This window comes from Tamandua tetradactyla, chromosome Y (assembly GCF_023851605.1).
Source record: "Tamandua tetradactyla isolate mTamTet1 chromosome Y, mTamTet1.pri, whole genome shotgun sequence".
In the NCBI taxonomy this organism is placed as follows: domain Eukaryota; kingdom Metazoa; phylum Chordata; class Mammalia; order Pilosa; family Myrmecophagidae; genus Tamandua; species Tamandua tetradactyla.
In genome coordinates this window covers 16,762,308-16,774,424 of record NC_135354.1, presented here as the reverse complement: position 1 = coordinate 16,774,424, position 12,117 = coordinate 16,762,308, and positions in this window count along the sequence as shown.

Genomic DNA, 12,117 nt, shown 5'->3' with positions numbered 1-12,117 from the left:
TCCAGTGTCCCTTTTTTCCACAGAGAGGGCATGGTCCCTTGGGTGGTCAAGGATTGGAGCATTAGCGGGGCTAGTGTCCATCAAGGCCACATTTGAAGCACTTTCCTGGGGGTGGATTAGTTGTAGTTGGCTTCTTCTCTATTGCGGTAGACCACAGGGCCACAATCAGGGATTGGGTTTGTAAGTTTGCCTTTCGGCAGTCTCAAGACTCCTTCTCCGACCTTTCCAACTCATCATGTGTATTGAAAACTTTAAAGGCCAGGTTTACTAGGTTGCAAATAGGGGCCTGAGGGCCATCTTCAATTTTTCTAAGTTTGTGCCTTATGTCTGGGGCTAACTGGGAAATAAAATGTGGGGCTAATTCAGTTTTACCAGCCTCTGAGTCAGGATCTAAGTGGGTGTATTGAGAGAGGGCTTCTGTGAGTCAGTGTAGAAATGCTGCTGGGTTTTCTTCAGGACCTTGGGTGAATTTCCTTAGTTTATGAAATTTTACTATTTTATATGAAGCTTTCTGCATACCCACTATGAGACATGTAAGCATTTTATCCTGCCTAGTTCACCTATTTCTCCCTGCTTGAGTGTCAACCTGATATTCCCACTCTGGCTCTTGGTCTGGCACTGCCTCAGCTCCTACTGGCATGGTGTGGTCAGTTATATGGACCTGGTTGGCATGGGCCCTGGCTGCATTGAAAATACAGTCTCTTTCTTCTGGAGTTAGGGAAGAAGAACAGATTATATGAATGCCATGCCAGGTTAAATCATAGGCATTTGCTAGATATTGAAATTCCTTAGTATAGGCAGTTAGGTCACTTGAGAATAAACCTACCCATTTCTCAATATTAGAGAGGACAGTTAGAGAAAAGAGGTGTGTACTCAAACTAACCCCTCAGGTCCCACAACTTCCTGTAGTGGACAGAGTAAATAGTCCTCTCAGTGGGTATGAGAGCTTATAGGTGAGGAGGGCAAGGCTGTTGAAGACAGTGGGGGACTGGATGGAGATGGAAGGGGAGGATAAGGTGGTGGCAGAAGTGCTGCCAGGGCAGTGGGAAGAGAGGAGGGGGAGAGATAAGATAGCAGTGAGGGTGCAGGTGGAAAAGGAGACAGATAAGATGGTGGCTGCAGTGTTGTTGAGATAGGTGGGGAAAGTGAGGGATAAGATGGTGGGTGAGGTGCAGGTGGAGCAGAAGGAAGAAGTAAGGGACAAAATGGTGGCTGAGGTTCCACAAGACTAGAAGAAGGCAAGGGGCAAGATGGCATCTGAGGTGCCACTGGAGGAGAAGAAGAGAGTAAGGGACAAGATGGTGTTTGAGGCACTGCTGGAGGAGAAGAACAAGATAAGGGGCAAAATGTGTCTGAGGCACTGCCAGAGGAGGAGAAGAAGATAAGGGGCAAGGTGGCATATGAGGTACTGCTGGAGAGAGAGGGATAGAATGAGGGAGGAGGGGATTATGTGGAAGGATCTTGGGGAGACAGTGATCACTTGAAAAAGGATGAGTCAGGGGGTTCAGAAAAGGAGAAAGTCTCATCAGAGGAGAGGGAGGGTTTGGAAGTTTCCTTGGCTAGGAGAACCTGAGCCATGGAGCAAGGAGTACAAAGAGAGGGATGAAGCACAGGAGAAAAAAAGTCTGGACATAAGGAATTTTGGCCCACTTGTCATTCTTTTGACAGAAATCATGGAGGTCATTAAGGACCTTACAATCAAAAGTCCCCCCCTTAGGCCAATGAGAACCATTATCCAATTTGTATTGTGGCCAAACCTTTTTAAATAAGTAAGAGAGGAATTTCAGCCAGATGTCTGGAAGTAAATTTAGTGCAGATAAGTTTGCCAGTAGGCAACTTAGAGGCATAAGGGGTTGGGTTTTAGAAGATTTATTGCCCATGCTGATAGGCCTTGCAGAACCAAGGAATGGCTCTAAGACCAAAAAACTCACCCAGGGGCATTAGCATCCCAATGTTCTGAGAGAGTCCTTAAAGCTCTTATGAGTGGGTTTAAATTCCTGTTCAGGTTTTGGACCCAAGTTTGGGAGGGAAATGAGAAGTGGGACATTCCCACAGCTTCTCAAGCCCCAGAAAAATGGTATGAGGCCTCCAGGCATCCCTGTTCACTTCAGCTCTTGGGAGAGAACCTGATGTGAATTCACAATTTTTGGAGAGTAAGGTATGGACAGGTTCTCTTCTTCTTGGAACTGCGTGACCCAGCAGCTGAGCTAGGAGGGGAGGGACTTACCCAATGAGTGATGGATGTAATGACAGGCTGAAGGATCCCTGGTCTCTGGATATGTGGAGGAGGAGTGAGAGGAAGCCAGGGTGCCACTGGCCAGGCGGGCAGCACCTGCACTTCTCTCCTGGGTTTTGGCACCAAGATGAAAGGTTTTAAGATTTGAGGTGTTTAAGAGAAAGGAAAGTAGATGAAAGGAATGTAAATGAGCATGCTTTATTGGCTGTGCTCCCGGGCAGAGCTCACCAAACCCAAGAGGGAGTGAGGTGAGTTCGTTCACAGGTTTTGGTGAGTGGGGTTAGGTGATGACATGAAAGGGGCAGCACATTAAACAAAGGATTATTATGCTAGTAGGTTGAGCAGCAGGTGGTTAGATGTCCATGAATAGATGCTGACAGCACAAAGACCTTGATTGTAGCAGTTCACCTCTCTTTCTGGAGTGATTTCATGATTCCAGCCATAGAGCCCTCCCTTATTCCCCTGACCTAACAATTATGTCCTTAAAGGCTCACCCATCTTGTCGTGTGCTTCAGGATGTCATTTTGTCTTACTGCTGCATAATATTCCATTACATAATATGCCACATTTTGTTGATCCACTCATCTGTTGATGGTATTAGGTTTGTTTCCATCTTTTGGCAGTTGTGAATAATGTTGCTATGAACATCAGTGTGCAGATGTCTGTTTGTGTTATTGCTTTCACCTTTTCTGGATATATACCAAGTAGTGCTATTGCTGGGTCACAGGGAAACTTAATTTCCTAAGGAACTATCAAACAGTCTGCTCTAGTGACAGTGGAGATACATTTTAGGGGGAAAAATATGCAGACTTCACTACTAAAAGCAAGAAAAGTTAGCTCAATCAAGCTCCAATTATGATATTAATAAGGAAATTTGGGCTGCTCTGAGCACAGATAAACCGAGAGTAAACAAGAAAGTAACCTATCTTCCTGGAAGATAGGAAAGACCTGGCCAAACAGAGAGGATCTGGTGTCAGTTGATTTCAGAAACCTGGAAAATCTCCTTTTATAGAGCTGTGTACCAATTCCACTTTTTGAATTTTGTTTTTGAATTTAGGGGGTTGGGAACTAGATTTGAAAAGTGGTTTCATTTTATGGTTTCCTTTTCTTTTTAAAGCATATTCTAAGTAGCTCATTAGAGACAGCCTCAGACATTTTCAGTCATCAGCATTGAGAAAGCAACAACAACATTAAAATAGTTTGAAGAGGCAAAGTAACAAATCAAGTGAAGGAGATAATTCTCTAAAGGGTTTATCTTCCCCAAGAAATACAGGGTAAGTCCCAACTCAAGTAACAGCATTTCTTCAGGGAATTTATATCCCAGGTCCAGGAATCAGAAATAACTTAAACTTGTCTTCTATTTCAGCCTCTGTCTCAACAATGCCCCTGGCATTCTGAGGAGTAAGTGTTCCATGTGATTGTACACCAATGGGGTGAGGCAGGCTGAGAAGTGCCACTTGCTGGGCAATATAGCAAAAGTAAAGATTCTAGAGGCTCTACAGGAAAGTTAGACAACATTCTTGATCTCACACACAGAAAAACTTGATATTGGTTACACCTTCTGCTAATACCTGGGTCTGCCTTGATCTGGGAATTTTGACAGGTGTAAATCATATCTGAGGAGACCCTCTTCAGAAAAATGCTCCCTATAGGCAGGGAAAGAAACAGAAAAGCAAGAGCTGAAAAATTTCTGTACAGTTAGATAGAAGTTATCTAAAGATCTAAAATAAGATGAACTGAACACTCTAAAAACAGATAGAGAACAAAGCCAAGAATCAAGAAAACCATAGGTAAAAAAATAAAAATGTCCTCCAAAATAAACAAAGGAAACCAGAAGTTGAGAAACCAATAAAAATTCTGAATCAAACTAGAAAAAAAAATGAATATATGGCTCAGTCCAAGGAAAAAGCATTACAGAGAATCAGGGAAAACTAATTAATGCTCAATAAAACATGCCATAACATGTCAAAAGTCAACCAATAAGTTAAGGGAAGATTTGACAACAGAGATGAAGGATACTATAAGACATTGGTAAACCATAAAGAAGAATTTGAAAGTTTGGGGAAAAAATGGCAGAATTTAAGGAAATAAAAGTCACAATTTAAAAGAGATGAAAAATACAATGGAGACTTACAACAGCAGATTTGAAGAGACAGAAGAAAGGAACAGTGAAGTAAGAACAGGAACTCCTACACACAAAAGAACTGATAAGGAAAAGAATGCAAAAATATGAGCAAGGTATCAGGGAATGAAATGACAACATGCAGTGCACAGACATATATGTTATTTGTATCCAAGAAGGAGAAGAGAAAAGTGGCAGAAATAATAATGGAAGAAAGTTTCCTCTTTTGTAGAAGATATAAAATTACAGATCCAAGAAACACAGTATACTCCCAAACAGAATAGATATGTGCAGACTTACTCCAAGGAATTTACTAATAAGATTGTCAAGTGTCTAAAGACAGAGAGAGAATTCAAAATGGAGCAATAGAAAAGGATCCATAACATAAAAGTGAAGTTTTATAAGATGATGTACAGATTTCTCAGCAGAAACAATAGCAGTGAGAAACAGCATATTTAAGATATTGAAAGAGAAAAACTGACAACAAGAATTCTATATCTAGCAAGACTCCTTCAAAATGAGGGAGAGTTGTAAATACTTTCAGATAAACAGTCACTGAGAGTTTGTGAATAAGGCTCTACAAGAAATACTAAAAGGAACACTACAGGCAGGTAGGAAAAAACAGGAGAGAGAGGTTTGGAAGAAACTGTAGAAACAATAGCAGGAAATGCAAACAAAGGGAAAAAATAAGTTTTGACATAAAACCCAAGAGAAAAAAGTAGAATAAAATATAGACTTTATAGTAATAATATCAAATTTTAATGAACTAAACTATCCAATCAAAAAACATAGATAGGCAGAAGGGATTAAAAATAGGGCCCAATTTATATGCTATCTGCAGGAGACTCATTTTTAGATCCAAGGACAAAAAGGAGATTGAAAGTGAAATCCTAGGAAAAGATATTTCTTGTAAACAACAACCAGAAAAGACTGGCAGTAGCTATACTAGTATCTGGCAAATTAGACTTCAAATATAAAACAATTAAAAGAGAAAAAGTAAGACACAATGTATTAATAGAAGGGACATTTCATCAAGAAGACAAAAGAATCATAAATATGTGCCAAGTCAGAGTGCCACAAAATAAATGAAGCACACAATGACAACATCAAAGGGAGAAGTAGATGCCTCTACAACAATAGTTGGACTTTTATACACCAATATAATCCATGAATAGAATTTTTTAAATAGAGGATCAATGAGGAAGCAAAAATGTTGAAAAATATAAAATGAACAAGACTTAAAAGGCATCTATTGAACATTGAACCCCACAACAGCAGGATATGCATTTTTTCTCAACAGGTCAGGGATCATTCTCCAGGATAGACAACTTGTTGGGTAACAAATCAAGTCTCAATAAGTTTAAAAATATAAAAATTATGTAAAATACTTTCTGATATCACAATGGAATGAAGTTCGGAAATCAATTCAGGCAGAAGACTGGAAAATTTAAAAATATATGGAGACCACACAACATTCTCAAGCAATCAGTGGCTCAAGCAGAAATTTACAAGAGAAATCAGTACATATCTTGAATCAAATAAAAATAAGAACACAACATGTCAAAGCTTATGGTTTTCAGGATGAGTGGTTCTGAGAGGGAAATGTATCACCTTAAATGCCTATATTAAAATAGAAGAAAGAGCAAAAATGGAGAAATATCTATACACTAGGACAAACTAGACAAAAACAACAAACTAACACCAAAAAATAGAAAAAAAAAACAGAAGAAAAGAATAATGAAGATTAGAACAGAGATAAATGAAATTAAGAAGATGAAAATAATAGAGAGAATCAAATTAAAACAGAAGTTGGTTTATTGAGAAAATCAATAAAATCGATGGACACTTAGCTAGGCTGACATAAAAATGAGGAAGGATACAAATAAATAAAATCAGTAGTGGGAAAGGAGACATAAACTACAGAAATATTTGAGATAATGAAATATACTCTAAGCAAGTACATGCTATTAGACAATGTAGATGAAATGGAAAACTTTCTAGAGAATTATGAACAATGAACATTGACTCAAGAAGAAACCAATCAAAAGTAAAGAGATTGCATTAATCATCAAGAAATTCTCCAAAAAGAAATATCCAGAACCAAATGGCTTCACATGTGAATTATATTGAGCATTTAAGAAAGAACTAGTTCCATTCTTGCTCAAACTCTTTAAAACAGTTTGAAAACAAGGAAATCTACCTAATTCACGCTATGAAGCCAACACTATCTTAATACCAACACCAAATAAAGATATTACAAAGAAAAAAATTACAGACTAATCACTTTAATAAATATAGGTGCAAAAATCCTCAACAAAATGCTTGTGAAGCAAATACAGCAGCACATTAAAAGAATTATACACCATGACCAGGTGAGATTTATTCTGGGTATGCAAGGTTGGTTCAACACAAGAAAATAAACAAATTAATAAATCAAACCATAAAAAGCACATGACTAAATTGGTTGATGCACAAAAGGCTTTTGATAAAATTCAACATCCTTTTTTGATGAAAATATCTAAAGGATAGGAATATAAGGAAACTTCATCAACATGATAAAGGGGGCAGGGCAGGCCTTGGTGGTTCAGCAGCCAGAGTTCTCACCTGCTATGCTGGAGACCCAGGTTTATTTCATGGTGCCTTCCCATGCAAAACAAACAAACAAACAAACAAACAAACAAAACACATGATAAAGGGGATATATGAGAAACCCACAACTAACACCAATGCTCCATAAAGACTGAAAGTTGTTCAGCTAAGATCAAGAATAAAGCGAGGAAGCCCACTGTCATAAATATACTCAGCATTTTGCTGGAAGAGCTAAATAAAGCAATAGAGCAGTAAATAGACATAAAAGGCATCCAAATTGGAAAAGAAGAAGTAAAACTTTCCCTATATGCAGAAGACATAGTACTGTATGTCAAAAATCCTGAAAATATATACAGCAAAGTTACTAGAGATAATAAATCAGAAGAGCAATGTGGCAGGATACAAGATCAACACTAAAAAAATCAATACTTTCTGTGCATTAGTAATGAGCATTCTGATCAGGGCAAAATTCCATTTACAGGAGCAATCAGAAAAATAAAATATTTAAGAATAAATTAATCAAGGCCACAAAAGATCTATTCAGAGAAAACTCTAAGAAATTGCCAAAAGATATCAATGAAGACTAAACAAATGGAAGGATATACTATGCTCATAGACTGGAAGAGAAGTAGAGTTAATATATTGATTCCACTCCAGTGGATTTATAGATTCAATGCAATACTAATAAAAATCCCAGCAACTAACTTTGTAGGAATAGAAAAATCAATGCCTAAATTTATTTGAAAGGGCATGGTGCTCTAAATAGCTAAAATTATCTTGAGAAAGTGGGAAGTCTCACATTATCTGACCTTTAAGCATATAACAAAGGTATAGTGGTCAAGACAGCATGGAACTATCATAAAGATTGTTGTACTGACCAGTGGAATCAAATTGAGAGTTCAGAAAGAGATGCTCTCATCTATGGCCACTGATCTTTGATAAGGAAGTCAAAACAACTACTGTGAAAAAGTATCCTCTTCAATAAATGCTGTTTGGAGAACTAGATAACTATATCCAAAAGGATGAAAGAGATCCATATCAAGTACTTAATATAAAAAAATCAATTGGGTCAAAACCTAAGTCTTACAGATAAGACCATAAAATGTTTATAAGAAAATGTTGTGAAATATCTTATATATTTTTGATGGGTTGTGGTACCAAGACCTCACACACAAAGCATGAGCAATAAAAAAAAGAAATAGGGCGGGCCGCGGTGGCTCAGCGGGCAAGAGTGCTTGCCTGCCGTGCCGGAGGACCCCGGTTCGATTCCCGGCCCCAGCCCATGTAAAAAACAAACAAACAAACAAAATATAATAAAACAAGAAAATGTTTAAAAAAAATGTTTCCCTTTCTTCCTCCCTTCCATCCTTCCTTCCTTCTCTGTCTTTCCTTCCCTTCCTCCCTCTCTCTTAAAAAAAAAAAAAAAAAAAAAAAAAAAAAAAAAAAAGAAATAGATAAATAGGACCTCCTCAAAATTAAACATTACTGTGCATCAGAGGACTTTGTCAGGAAGTAAAAAGGAAGACTAAAAAATGGGAGGCAATATTTGGAAATCAGAGTATATAAAGAAATCCCATAACTCAATAATAAAAAAAATAAATGACCCAAATAAAAAATGGGCAAAAAACAAGGACTGCATTTCCTTTAGAAGAGGAAATACAAGTAAGTTAAAAATGTATAAAAAGCTGCTTAGCCTACTGGCTATTAGGGAAATGCAAATCAAAACAACAATGAGATGGCTATGAGGGAAATGCAAATCAAAACAACAATGAGTTATCATCTACTAAAAGAATGGCCATTATAAAAAAAAAAAGAAATTATAAGCTGGAAATGATTGAAACAAAAAGCCACACTTATTCGCTGTGGTGGGAATTTAAAATGGTGTGACCACTCTGGAAGGCAGTTTGGCAGTTACCCCAGAAGTGAAGTGTGAAACTGTCATATAATCCAGCATTCTTATTACTAGGTATATATTCAGAGTAACAAAAGATCAGGATGTGAGTGGACATTTTCATGGTGATTTATAGTGGTATCTTTATTCTTGATTGCTTAGAGATGGAAACAGAACAAATAGCCATCAATTCTGTTCCATATATGATGGAATATCATGCAGCTATAAGACAGAAAAAAAGTATGTAATAGCATGTATAAGCATGAGGACTTGGTGCTGGGTGAAATTGGCCAGAAACAAAAGGACAAATAATGTATCTTCTCACTAACATGACCTAATATTAATGAGTGAGCTTTTGTAACTAAGATATTAGGATTTAAGGGACGATTTTGATTACTGAATTTCTGGGATATTGGAGTAGATAGAGGGGAACATCTAAAATTCTTAAACTGTAATTCAAATGCCTTGATATCTGAAGTGATTGTAAAAACACTTTATCTTTTGCCATTATGACAGTAAGAGCTGTTATCCCATTTTTCTGATTATTTTCTTGTAGGGCAAAGGCCCTAAAGCTAATGAAGAATTTAAACTTAGCCATTGACTTGCTTCAGCCCCAGACATTTGTAAATCATATCAGTTTGACTTACTATTGAAAAATAACTTGTCTCTCTTCCTTTTGGTGTACACTTTTAGTATTGAATTGATAGGTCTTCCTACCCTCCTATCAACATGTTCTCCTATTGAAATAACAATGACACTGTCTTTTTTTCTGCTTTGAGCTTGCTATTTGAAATTATCTCATTCCCTTTACTAACATCCTTAAGAGCCTTGAACCCCCTAAAGTAGAGGAGACATATTTTGGGCTGGCAGTCATCTGCTCTATATGCCTAGTAATAAACATTTTCTCTCTTTGAAATCCTAGTGTTTCAAAAATTGGTTATTGAGTGTGTTAAGCAAAAGAATCCATGGCCTTTGACCTGTAACAATTCAGCAACCCTTTGAAACAAATGCCTGAATTTCTAGCACCTCAGCTGAGGATAGAAGCCAGATAAATGAGCCTGTTGTTTCAGTTATCTGAACAAAAACTGGACTGAATTTATTCTAGAGGCTCAGCAACTGTGATTTCTGTTCTATTGACACTCCTGAGACTTCTGGGACCTTGAAAAAGCTTCAAACAGAGAAATTGTTTCCAGTTCCATGTCCAGATATCTGACTGGGTGAATGAGTCATCAGGATAAAGTGGGTTGGGGAATGAATAGGTGGTTTGAGATCACTTGACCTAGGACATAATCACATTTCCTGAATGATTATCTCTACACCATCTGTTTTTGGATACCGTTCTATACAAGGTTTGAAACCCCTGACCTAATATGACAATTAAGTGGTGTTTAATAAAATTAAGTAGGTCTAATTGTTAGCCACCATGTTACCTAGGGTTATTTAAATGTTAATTGGTGTGCTAAGTGTTTAATGTCTGTTTAATTGCTGTGTTTGTTGTGTGTACAGGGTTTGAGGCCCTAATATAAATTTATCTGTTTGTCTGTTGACTATACTCCTAAAAAATCAATAACCCAACAATTAATTAATACTTAATGAAATTAAGTAAATCTGTTTAAATGTCAGCTGGTGTGTTACCTGAATATAGTAAGATTTAAGCTTTGTTTAATTGGTAATTAGTATGCTAAGCATTTAATGCCTTTTAATTGGGATGTTCAAGCTAGTTGTTAATGGTGTGTTACTTAAATATAATACATAATTTGATTGAATTTGTTAGTTGGTTATGTTCCTGAATTTGTGGTGGTAAAATGTTCTTAAGTGGATAGTGGTTACAGAAATTCTTTAAAAAGGGAAATTTGGGGCTGTATTGAAAATTTAAAGATTTTGGTAGAATCTATGACAAAGGGTTAATTTCTGTAACATAATCTGGCCTAAATGATTTAAAATGAAAATATTACTATTACAGTTAAAATTAAAGCTATTATAGTTAAAATTGTTCTGCAATAGGTAGAAGTAGGATGATACAATACATTCAATACTTTATTTGTCTCTTTCAAAAACATTTCTGTGTTTCTGCTTCTTGTGTAGCTAACTTTTTATTTGCAACCACCTGCCTGTTTAATGTATATCCTCGTACCTAGATGGTAGTAGCAAATTAAAAAGAAAAATCCTAAAGAGCTCTATTTGAACTGCCTAGCTATAACTAAGCATCTTATATAAATATATACACTGATACTTCTGAAGTAAAAGGGTAAAAAGAAAAAACTCTGAACAGCAAGATTCTAAGCCCTAGTTTTGTAATTATTGTAAATCTGAACACTAGAAAGAAACCATCCCTGGAATTTCCTTAAGGCAGCAGAAAACTGCCAGAGGGCTGTCTCAGGATTAAAAAGGCTTTCCAATGGTCCTGTCCACAGCTTTTTGGTTTTTCTTTTTTTTTTTTTTTGCATGGGCAGGCGTTGGGAATCAAACCTGGGTCTCCATAATGGCAGGCAAAAACTCTGCCACTGAGCCACTCTGCCCCACTCCTAGTCACAGATTTAATCAAATTAATCTAGCAATTGGGAATAGTTAAGATGGGCATAGGAACTCTTGATTTCTAGAGCCTCACCTAAAGCTTTCAATAAGCCTGACTTCACCCTGCCTCAAACCACCACAGTGGTTGTCAGGGATGGTTAGGAACTGTAAGATGTGAGAGGATGTTCTTTAGAATTCTTCTTTTTTTTTTTTTTTTTACTGGGCCTAGAGATTAGAAGTGGTAGGCAAAAAAAAATACTAAAGAATAGGCTTTGTTGATATTCATTTTCCAATAATATATTTGCAATAGTAACTGTAGTAATCAGATTATTATTAAAATGTAAGTAGTCTTAGATAAGAGTAACTGAATAAAATTAGTGACAAAATTCCAAAAGGTGAAAGGAAAGATCTTTTTCCTGGAATTAGGCTGAAAACAAATTAAATGATTGCAGTACATTTTCTGGAACTTGATAATCAATGTACTTTAAAATTTTTAATTTAATTTTATCTTAAATTTTATTTAAAAAATGAGACATTTTTTAAAGAGATTATTTTTAAAGAGATTATTTTCATAAAAATAATTTTATGAAAAAGAGATTTTTTCAACCTCCAGTAAAAGGAATTTTATGATAAATTTTGAATTAAACAAATGCAGTTTATTCTGCTTGGGTATGCTCTCTCTAAACCTATTTAAGCTTACTGGTAAAATAAGCTAGTTTTATAAATATGTTCTCAAAATTCCCTTTAAAATAGTTTAACTAGTTA